The sequence below is a fragment of the Lactuca virosa genome, chromosome 4 (assembly GCF_052849685.1).
Source record: "Lactuca virosa cultivar CGN04683 chromosome 4, Lactuca_virosa_CGN04683_v6, whole genome shotgun sequence".
NCBI lineage: Eukaryota > Viridiplantae > Streptophyta > Magnoliopsida > Asterales > Asteraceae > Lactuca > Lactuca virosa.
In genome coordinates, this window is record NC_136429.1 from 228416393 (window position 1) to 228427327 (window position 10935).

The window sequence follows — 10935 nt, forward strand, 5'->3', positions numbered from 1 at the left end:
CTATCCATACTCTCGGACTAAGGACAAATGACCATGTCTAATCCATGGTCCTAGATTAATGACATATTTTAAAGTTCTATTCTCCGTGTATATCTCACTCATACTCATAAGAAGATACTACCCAATATTCCTCATAATTAATTTAGGTTTACTCTTTTATCCTAAATTATCCAATACTATCAGGTATGTTCTTTAACAAGTATTTCAGGCAACATCAAATAATTCACACATAAACATATATTTAATACTTCAATCAATACTTGTATTAAAATCATGTTCATGAAGGGGACTATGCACTCACTTGTCAAAGTGATGATTCCAAACTCGGGAAGTGCTTCGCTTCTAACGATTCTATTGTCCTTCGACGAAATCTATCATTATTATCGCTAAGTTTTAGTCTAATCTTTATTGCGACTAGTTATTAGTCTAGATTCATCATTAACTCAAAGTCTACTTTCATGATCTATCAAATAAGGAACAACCAGGTAGGACCATATCGGAGGTAGGGTCTGTTTGGTATACGAAGTATACTATTTTGAAATCCCACTTTAAACACCTCACTAAATCACAGCCTAGATATCATCCCCGTAAGTAGATCAATCAGTATAACGACTTGGAATCACTGATAAATCTTGTTTATAGGTTCATAATAACGATAATAAACTTAAACATAAGTTATACTTAAAGTAGGGTAAGCATAACTCACTTACTGGTGGGTTTGGCTAGGAACCGGGCTCTGCGGGGGCGGAACTTCTGAGCCAAAATCTATTCTTCTCGGAGCCTTCTGGCGCTCCGGGACTCGCGTCTAGCACTTAGAAGTTGATAGGGATTGGGAGGGAGAGATTGGGAGTGTTGAGAGAGAAAGAAGGGTGAAGATGTGAAGAAAATGGATGATTTCTGCCTCTATTTATAGGATGTCTGGGGCCAATCCACGTCGTGGACTTAAAATTCACGGCGTGGCCTTGCGTAGGCACCACGGCTTCGCCTGGTGCTGACACGTGGCGCTGGACGCAGGTAAAACAACCAATTTTAAAAAATTCATAACTTTCGCATACGAGCTCTGTTTTCGACGTTTTTTATATCCACGCGTATGTATTGAAAAGATTTACAACTCTCCTTTTTTACTCCATTGGCTAATTCTCGACCGATTTTAAATTTAATAGTCTGAGAAGATTACACTGTTAAATGACCGTGTAAAATTCATAACTTCTACATACGGACTCCGTTTTTGTCTATCTTTTTATCGTTGAGCTCCTATTAATGAGATCTTCATTTCTCATTTAAGTTAGATCGGGAAAAAATCGATCGATCTAAAATTCGAATTTCGGGCTATGCACTGTTATGCTAAATCTTAGAAAAATCATAACTTCCTCATACGAAGTCAGATTTGGACGTTCTTTTTATGTAGGCTCTCCATTTAACGTATACTACGACTTTCGTTTAGATCCCTAAGGATAAAAAATATTTTATCGTAAATTCACTTTTTACGTCACACAACGTCGTGCCGATTTTGCCGTAAACTTCGACAGGTTATAACTTCTTTATTATAACTCGGATTTCAGCGTTCTTTATATGTACGAAACCCTTGTGACATATACTATAACTTAGTTAAGATTTTTCCTTCTAAATAATATTCTATTAAAAAGTCATTTTTGATGCTTATTGTCTCTAATTTGACTAGCCCGAATCTGCGGACGATACAGATTAAGACAAGGACTTGAAAATAGAGACAGATGGTAAGAAAGTAATGTATACCTATTATAAATATGGTAGATTTCTAGGAGAAGGAAAGAAGAAAGATGACTTGATCTGCACAAGAAGAAACTCCACTTGAAATCACCATAAACACCACACCAACTTCTTGGATCCTCACCACAACTTCAAAGATGAAAAACCCACATATGAGCTCACTTCAAGGGACTTACAGGCTACAAATTAGGGTTTGATGGTTGCACAATGATAGGATTCCCATATTTTAGGATTTAGTTTCTATAATATACATGATAATTTTCATTTTAGTCCCCTAAAATGTGAGAAAATGACCCTATGACCCATATACATGATCAAGGATCATTTGCTTGCACTTTGCCCCCCCCCCCCCAAATGTTAACCTTAACCAAGCTAAAAATAAACTTAACATGGGAACATAACGGAAACTACCATAGACGACAGATACGGAAATACGGGTCGTTACAGCGTTCCCTTTGCACGTTGTATTCAACTAAAGTAGGATGCCTTTCTTAAAAAATAGCAATCTACTTTAACGTTTACATTAGGATTATTTCTACTTGTCGTATAGAATATAATTATGTTTTGCATAGTTTACATTGATAACTTTCTTGTCCGTATTGTTTCCTTCTTTATTCCAGTCTACAATTCATGCACAAATATGCGTTATTTCCTTTTTTTACTTCTTATTTTAACACAAAAGAAATAACAATTTTTTCGTAGGTTTTTTTTCGGTAAGTATCCTTTACACACATTGGCTATTAGCTATATTGCATTCAGATAGTTGGACTGTCAAAGTATATGAAAACTATACTGTGTCGAAATACTTAAACAATTTAAACCAAACTTAGACTTGTTTGAAAGCAACCTCAAGTTGTTAGACATTGTGGACGAAAGAAAACATAGAGTGATGTTTCGTCAAATTTAAAGTAGATTGATGCTGAAGGGGTGCATCAATAGAGGAATACATTGGGAGATTATGGCGTCTATGTACATATAGCTTGAGTACTTAATTTATGGTTGTACATTAGTCGAGAGCATAATAAAAGAGGCCACATGGGAGGGCAAAGGTATTACCTTTCGTGAGCGTATGAGCAGATTTTGTTTGGGGATCAGGGGTTCCCCGAGATGGTGTTTAGAGTGTTCGAACTGATATTTTTTTTGGGGTTCCCGGGTTCTATAATCCCCCTGGGTACTGGAAAGATGTTTGAACAGACGAAAACTATGGTCTACGTTGGATTTCATAGTAGGGATGACACGCTGTAACATAAAAAATTTAAGTAGTAGCAGGATAGTAGAAAAAAATGAAATATTTTGCACTGCATGCATACAGACAAGTCCGACGTTGCCGGTGCCTTTACAGGCACGCATATAAAACCACAAGTAAATTACACGAATGGTTCCTGTGGTTTGGGATAATTTGTGCGTTTGGTCCCTGACTTATTTTTTTAACTCGGAAGTGTTGAATCATAAAAGTGACCCTCTTGAACTTGATCTACCGCAGCTCTCAAGGATCCGCAGTCAACCCTCATGAGCAACCTCATCCGAAGTCATCATCGACCGCAGCTTACTTACTAGTTTACTTAGTTTAACTCTATCTACTTTTGTTGTAGTACTCTCTATTGTCCAGTATGCCTTGCATGGCTACACTTAGAGAATTGATCCAATGTAATTCTTGAATCTCTATATATAGAGCTCAATCTTTCTCATTTATAACATATCTCTTACATCTATCTGATTACGCATCTTTTACTCTCTCCTTCTTACTCTCAAATTTCACTTGAATATAACTGAATATCATTTCTCTTCGGGGCAAGTCATTCGTGACTTAATCACTAAGTTTGATCTCACTTACTAACTTGGTCTGAATGCATTCCTTGTTAAGAATCAACTTATGTGTATACTTGATATAACACCTGCTGTCATTTATATTTCCTTACATTTCCGCAACTAACTCTCTCTAATCTAACTCATTAACTTATTATTATTGTTGAGCTTTTAGATCCATTGAGATAAACTATTCCGCAACTATACTTGTTCTAACGTTTGTTCAAGTGTATCTCAAGTTTTTCTCTCAACAATTGGTATCAGAGCCATAGTGGTTGCTTTTAGAAAACAAAACTCTGATTTTGGGTCCTTCTATACCACTGAAGCTCATTTCTTTAAAAAAAACTTTTCAAAAAAAACAAGGAAAAATGGCACAAACATTATCTCTGAATGTTTCCAACAGTGTTGGTGGTTCGAACCGAGCCCCAATATTGGTGGCAAATGAATATCATCACTGGTCTCAGCGAATGGAAAGATAATTAAGGAGACTTGGTAGAGATGTATGGCGGTCCGTAGAAGAAGGACCACATCTCCCTGTTCTTACACCAGTTCAAACTGATGGCGCCACAACCAGACTAGGAGGAGCTCAACCAGTCATGAACCATCCCACTAAAGATGATGTCACACCCCCAAACCAAGGATGGCGGAAACGTCCAGGGGTGGCGGACTTCATGTATAGTATCATAACAACGAGTATAATAATGATCAAAGCAATACAACCAATCATAAATATAATCGGAAAAGAATTACATGGTTTCAAGTGTTACATATTTCAATGATTGATTACAACATGATATAAAAATAGTTGTTCAACGCTTTAGCGTTCCATCCTTAAAAGCTTGTGATTACCTGGTTTCGTTGATTTCCTGAGAATACAAGTAGTTTTGAAAAAGTGTCAACAATTAAGTTGGTGAGTTCATAAAAGTCAAATATTTTCCATACTAATGAATTGTGTGATACCAAGAAAAATCAAATATTTTCCTTATAGAATGCATTCTAGTCTTAAAAGTCAAGACCTAAAGTGTACAGTAATATCCATACTTATTGATATAAAAAGTGATTTTAAATCAACATAAAACCCTTTTTGATTTGAGAAAATCCCCGTAAACTTTATGTGTTGTTAACTCCCTATGTGAGTCGCTATAACCATACTATGACTAATGAACCTGCCACGACGTTTCTCAGGCGTCGAAAAAGTTAATGATACTTGTCACCCTAGACCTGCCGGTCTAGCTGTTGCATGCAGCTTAGGTGTGGTTTGTCAAACCCAATATAGATCTATTCACAACTATCACGTTCTCCCTACAAGAGACTCTGGTTATAACTACCAGAAATTTTAACCCGTACTCTAGGAGTACTAAGAAGAATGTCTCACAATTTATGTTAACAAGTTTACGTGTAGTGTGCGTGAATGTAAAACCTTTTTCTGTGGGAATAAAACCTTCCGAAATGTGTTTTTTGTGTTAATGGAAACATAAACTATACCTATTATAGTTTAACATAATTGTTTGTAATGTGTATGAAACATAAACTATACTTACCATAGTTTATCATAAGTGTTTGTAATGTAAAAGAACCTTTTTCTATGTAAGTCGAATGTATAGCAAAAACATAACTATGTTTATCATGCCTTGTCTTGTACTATTGTTAATGATGGAGGATTCTTACAAATTAGTGAGTATTTTCTGTTATATAACTATACCACAACAAGAAACACATGTAAAATATGAAATCCTCAAAGATTAACACTTTGCTCAACATGTTACAAAGTGTGATGAAAGTTATAAGCTGTTGATTTGTTTTGAACATTTCTGCACTGCCTTAGAAAAATCACAGAAAAATCATACGAAGTCGAAAACTAAATCCGTAAACTCTGAGAGTTTAGAAAATGTGTCTAGTTTGTCCATAAATTTTATTATGATTTTTAAAAGAGTCTAACGGGTATGAAAACGTTCATATTCACTGACTGGTCCGAATTCGTAGCTACAGTCATAGGCAGTTTTGTAAAAATCACCATAAATAGCAGAAAAATCGTTTGAATATGTGCAAGTAGTCATTTTAAAGGTATAAACCTGAACTATTTACACTTAACATAGTTTTGAAAACTAAAAAGTTTAAGATGTCTAAAACAGTTCGTGAATAAACATTAACTTTTCTGTTGAAAGCTGATGTTTGAGTTTAGTTAAGTTGTTGGTGTTTTTACTTGTATTCCCCCCTAAAACTTGAAGAAAGCATGAAAATGTGGGGGTATGAACTCACCTTGAGTGATTTCAGAAGATGGATGATGGAGAAAAGAAGTGTTCAACTCAAGAACACTTAGAAGATGCTTGAAGATTCGAAGATCTAACAACAAATATGACGATATTTGTGTAAGGAACTCATGATTTGAGTGAAGAAGTGTAAGGAAATCAAGTGTGGGAAAAGATTTACTTACGAAAGGTGTGTGAAGTGCTCAAGATCAGCGTTGAATCTCGAATTCTTGGTGAGAGGAAGTGAGAGAGAACGGGTTTTGCTTTTTGGTGAAAAGTGAGTGAAATGGGAGGAGAGATAAAGATCCTTCTAGCCTTTGATCAAGATTATGGCTGAAAATGAGTGTAAAAAGGACAATGATTGACTAGGTATGGGTGAATAGTGACTAGGAATGGTCATGGAGTGGGTATGGGAGGTAACTTGTGTCCTTGCCCAAAGGATAAGTCAACACTCCACCTAAATACCTCACCCACTAGATTTTATTCTTAAATAAAGATTTCCCTAAAAATGTGCTTAATTTATGAATATATGGGGTCTTATATGTCAAAATATAAGTTTGGGTGAAAATCCCACGTTAAAATAATCAAAAACGGGCTTAAAACGGAGTCGTGGTCGAAAACCGGGTTAAAAAGGGCTTCCTGCGAAGCTTCTCAGATTGGGCCGGAGGTTCGGTCCTTAGCAGCTTGGACCCGAAGGCGAAATAGGTGAAATGGGCCGAAGGCGAAGGCATGAAGCGAAGGCGAAGTTCGGTCCATCAGGGTTCGGGTCAGAAGCTTCGGGTTCGGTTCAGAGCGTTCGGTTCTTCAGCGGTTCGGTCCAGCAAGCTCGGTTCGGTTCTTCATGGTTTCGGTCCCTAAGGTTTCAGTTCTAATGGGCTTTGGTCCTCAGAGGTTCACCTCTAAGAGGTTCGGCCCTAAGAGGGTTCGGCCCTATTTGGCTGATTTTCGCATAAACTCCCCGTTTTGCGCAGTTTTTGACTAAGTTAAGGGTCGGGATGCCCCAAATGATTTTAAAAAGTTGAAGGAGGTTATGAGAGAGATTTTGAGAGAGATTTGGGAGAGATTTCACATACTTGGAGAGATTTAGGAGAGATTTCACATACTTGGAGAGATTTGGGAGAGATTTGTGGTAGCGAGAGATAGAGCGAGAGAGATTTGAGAGAGACTTCGTTTGAGACCTTTTTGGATGTTTAGCTTCGCTACGCAAGGTGTGTAAACCCCGTTAAGCCTTGTTATGAATGTTACCCTAATTTGGGTGTAGAGATTTTTTTTTTGAACACGTGAAACTTCTAAGCGATGCTTTGTATTAAGATGGTGCGTTGTACAATAGTAAACATAAGGTAAACCCTAATATACAAGGGTTAATTGAGTTGACCGGTTTGACTTGTTGACTTTATTTGACTTTGACTTGACCAGAAATTGACGGTTGTCACATCATCCCCCCGTTAGAAGGAATTTCGTCCCAAAATTAACGTTTCGACTGGGACTTCAAGAGTTGGGGAAAAGATGTGGGTATTTTTGTTTCATCTGATCTTCGCGCTTGCAGGTGAACCCGGGTCCTCAAAGCGTCCCAACAGACCTTCACAATAGGAATGCGACTTTGTTTCGTTCTCTTGATTTCCCGATCCATGATTTCAACCGGTTCTTCTACGAAGTGGAGACTCTCGTTGATTTTGATTTTGTCGAGTGGTATTACAAGAGTCTCATCAGATAGACACTTCTTTAAGTTTGATACGTGGGAGGTCGGGTGTACGTTATTAAGTTCTTGTGGCAGTCGAAGTTTGTACGCCAGTGGCCAATCCTGGCAAGGATTTCAAATGGGCCGATGTATCTTGGATTTAGTTTCCCATGTTTACCAAAACGTACCGTTCTTTTCCATGGTGAGACCTTCAGTAGTACATGGTCACCAACCTGGAATTCCAAGGGTTTGAGTCGCTTATCTGCATAGCTCTTTTGTCGATCTCGAGACGCTTTCAGTCTTTCTCGAATTTGCACGATCTTTTCTGTTGTTTCTCTTATGATTTCAGGGCCATTGAGGGTGCTGTTAGGGACTTGCTCCTTCGCTAGCTGTGTATCTCCCACTTCAGCCCAGCGCAGTGGTGATCTGCCCTTGCTGCTTTAGAGATCTTCGAATGGAGCGACCTTGATGTTAGGGTGATTGTTGTTGTTGTTGAAAATTCAATAAGTGGTAAGTGGGCATTCCCACGCTTTACCGAAGTCAATCACCCAAGCTATTAGCATGTCTTCCAAGGTTTGAACAGTTTCTTTTGCTCTGCCCGTCGGTTTGCTGGTGGTAGGTCGTACTCAAGCCTAGTCTAGTCCCTGTAAGGGTTGCCAGAATCGCAAAATGAATCTACTATCTCTGTCAGAGATAATGGATATTGACACACCATTCTGTCGTGTAATCTCTTTGATGTACGTCCTAGCCAATTCTTCCATCTTGTCAGTTTCTTTGATTAGTAGGGAGAGTGCGGATTCGGTCAGTCTGTCGACGATTACCCAAATGGTATGGAGACCACCCATTGTCTTGGGACACTTGGTTATGAATTCCATGGTTAGCCGCTCTCACTTCCTTTCGGGTATCACTGGTTGTTGTAGGAAACGTGAAGGCTTCTGTTATTCTACCTTGACCTTGGCACAAGTCAGATACTTGTCCACCGATGTAGCGATGTCGGTTTTCATGTTCGGCCGCCAATAATGTTTCTTAAGGTCCAGATACATCTGTTCTGAACCTGGATGAACTGAGTGGCGGTTTTTTGTGTGCTTTGATCATGACGTCATTTCTGATTCCATCAACTTCGGTGTCCAGATCCGGTTCATGGGCTAACATGCCATGTCGCTATTGCCTTCTAGGTTCTTATGATCGGTGAAGATTGTACACTTCGTGTCGTGGAGATAGTGCCTCTAGATCTCTAGGGAAAATACTACCGCTCCTAGTTCGAGGTCATGCGTGACCTAGCCGATCCCGTACGTCTTTAGCTGTCTTAACTCATAAGTAATAACTTCTCCTCTGAGCGTTGCATAGGGCCTGCTGTAGAGCTTCTCGATTCATTAGTTCGGTAGGGAGCTTATGGGTTTAGTTTACGCGACTAGACTTATTCGGATGGTAGAACGTTCACTCGCACTCCTGGGTAGCCTTGTCCCGAAGTTCCTGGTAGGACTCGTACCTGGTCCATCTATCTTTAACTTGCGCATAAAGGTCGTATGTAATTAGGGTTGGTAAGACAATTGGATGGGTGACTCTGCGCCAACTCCACAACAAAAAAAGGAACAGGAAATAGGGCGGAAGCACACATCCAATGTCCGTAGAATCTTAATTATATATTATCCTCGCGTATACACTTAGTAGTGATAGACTAACCGTATTCGTCCCAAGCTTCTGTGCTTGATCTTGACCTGTTATATGAGTGATATTCTCGAAGGGTTTACTAGGAATAATTTGAAAGGGTTACAAAAGGTATAACACACCTCCAGAGAGTGCTTTGGGGTTTCGCAGTGAAGGATGACCAGGGAATCAGAGTCAGATTTAGGATTATGAGAGACGAGGGTTTCGATATTCAGCCGGTTAGGTGGAGGGTCTTCTCGTAACATATGAAATTGATAAGGTGATGATCCAAACCAATCCCTATCGAATGATGACACCGGATTTTCTCGATGATACGTGTATCAAGTTGTATTCGTAAGAGGTATTCGTTAGAGTGATAGTGCATCCTGTGTTTCTTTTTAGTGTTTTCCATTTTGATCAATGTTATTGTTACTGCAAATGATTTATACCACAGTAGCTAGTGCTGGTAGTAAGTGTGTTCTGATAGCTAGTAATGATACTTTATATCGTGATCTCTGGTCGTCATTCTATGATCGATCGGTATATGCAAGTCGTATGTCATTTGATATTGATGAAACCGACGAGTGAATGGCTCTACCCTAATCCCACCACTAGAAATGGAACAGGAATTAGGACGAAATTATTCGCTTTAAGTCTGTAGTATTTTGATTATAATTAATCCTGATGTATACATCAATTCATCACAGCTCACCGGTAATGATCCTAAGGTCATATATGAGTGTCTTTGATTTGATTTAACGAGGGAGTATTTTAACTACTTTTTGAAAGGTGGAAATTTTTAGCGAACACACCGAATTCATTACAAACATATGGTACTTAAACGTTTTCGTTGTTGGAAACATTACAAAAGTCCTAATAAATTTCCTTGTTGCTTCCGCTGGTTCAGTTGTCACACTCATCCTGCTCCTCCGTCATTCTTCTCGGTTGGACAGTCTCTCTTGAAGTGTCCCGTTTCACCACATAGGAAGCATACTGGACTTACACCAGTATTGGTGGTTGAAGTGATGCGTTGGGTCGGGGTCCTGCAGAAGTGGACGGTATGTCCTTTCCTGTTGCAGTTGATACAGCGTGGAATCCGGCAAGCTCCTGTGTGATGGTAGTTACACTTGTTACACTTTTTAAGTGTTCCCATATATTTCCTGTCTGGTGCTTGAGCGATAGATGTTGTGGCTGATGTCGAGGCACGTGTTGTGACTAATGTCGTAATTGTAGGGGCAGCCACGGATTGCTGTCTCTTAGCGAATTTTTGAGATGGGTTGCACTTCTTTCTGTTCCAAAACTTCCGTTGCTTGCTCTTAGGTTTATGGTCCGAGGTATTTTCGTTGGTAGACGCCCGCTGGTGTTCTTGATTGTTATTGCGGTTAGTATTTCTGACACCATCTCCGCGCCCGCTGGCGTGGTTAGCATTGAATTGCGCCATGACGGCTGCCACGGCTGTCGTGACTGCAACTTGAAAAGTAGCAGAGTCTATCTGCAGGGTTGGCGCCTTGCTAGTTGGTTGGTTACCTCTTGGTGAAGACATAATTTTGTTTCATTATGAAGAACGATTTCGTGAGTGGGGAATGATTACCTCAAGTGCATTCTTACAATTTATATTCACATATATAAATTTCGCACATTGTTGCACTATTCTTAGTGTTTCTGCTAAACACTCCCGAGATGGAGTTACGGAAATGGGTAGAAGTAGGTTTTGTACGAATGTTAAGTTTACCTATCCTAGTTACTATCTTTGCCAAAACACTCTTAGCTGAGGAGTTCTGATGGGATCCGGTGCATTAGTGCTGG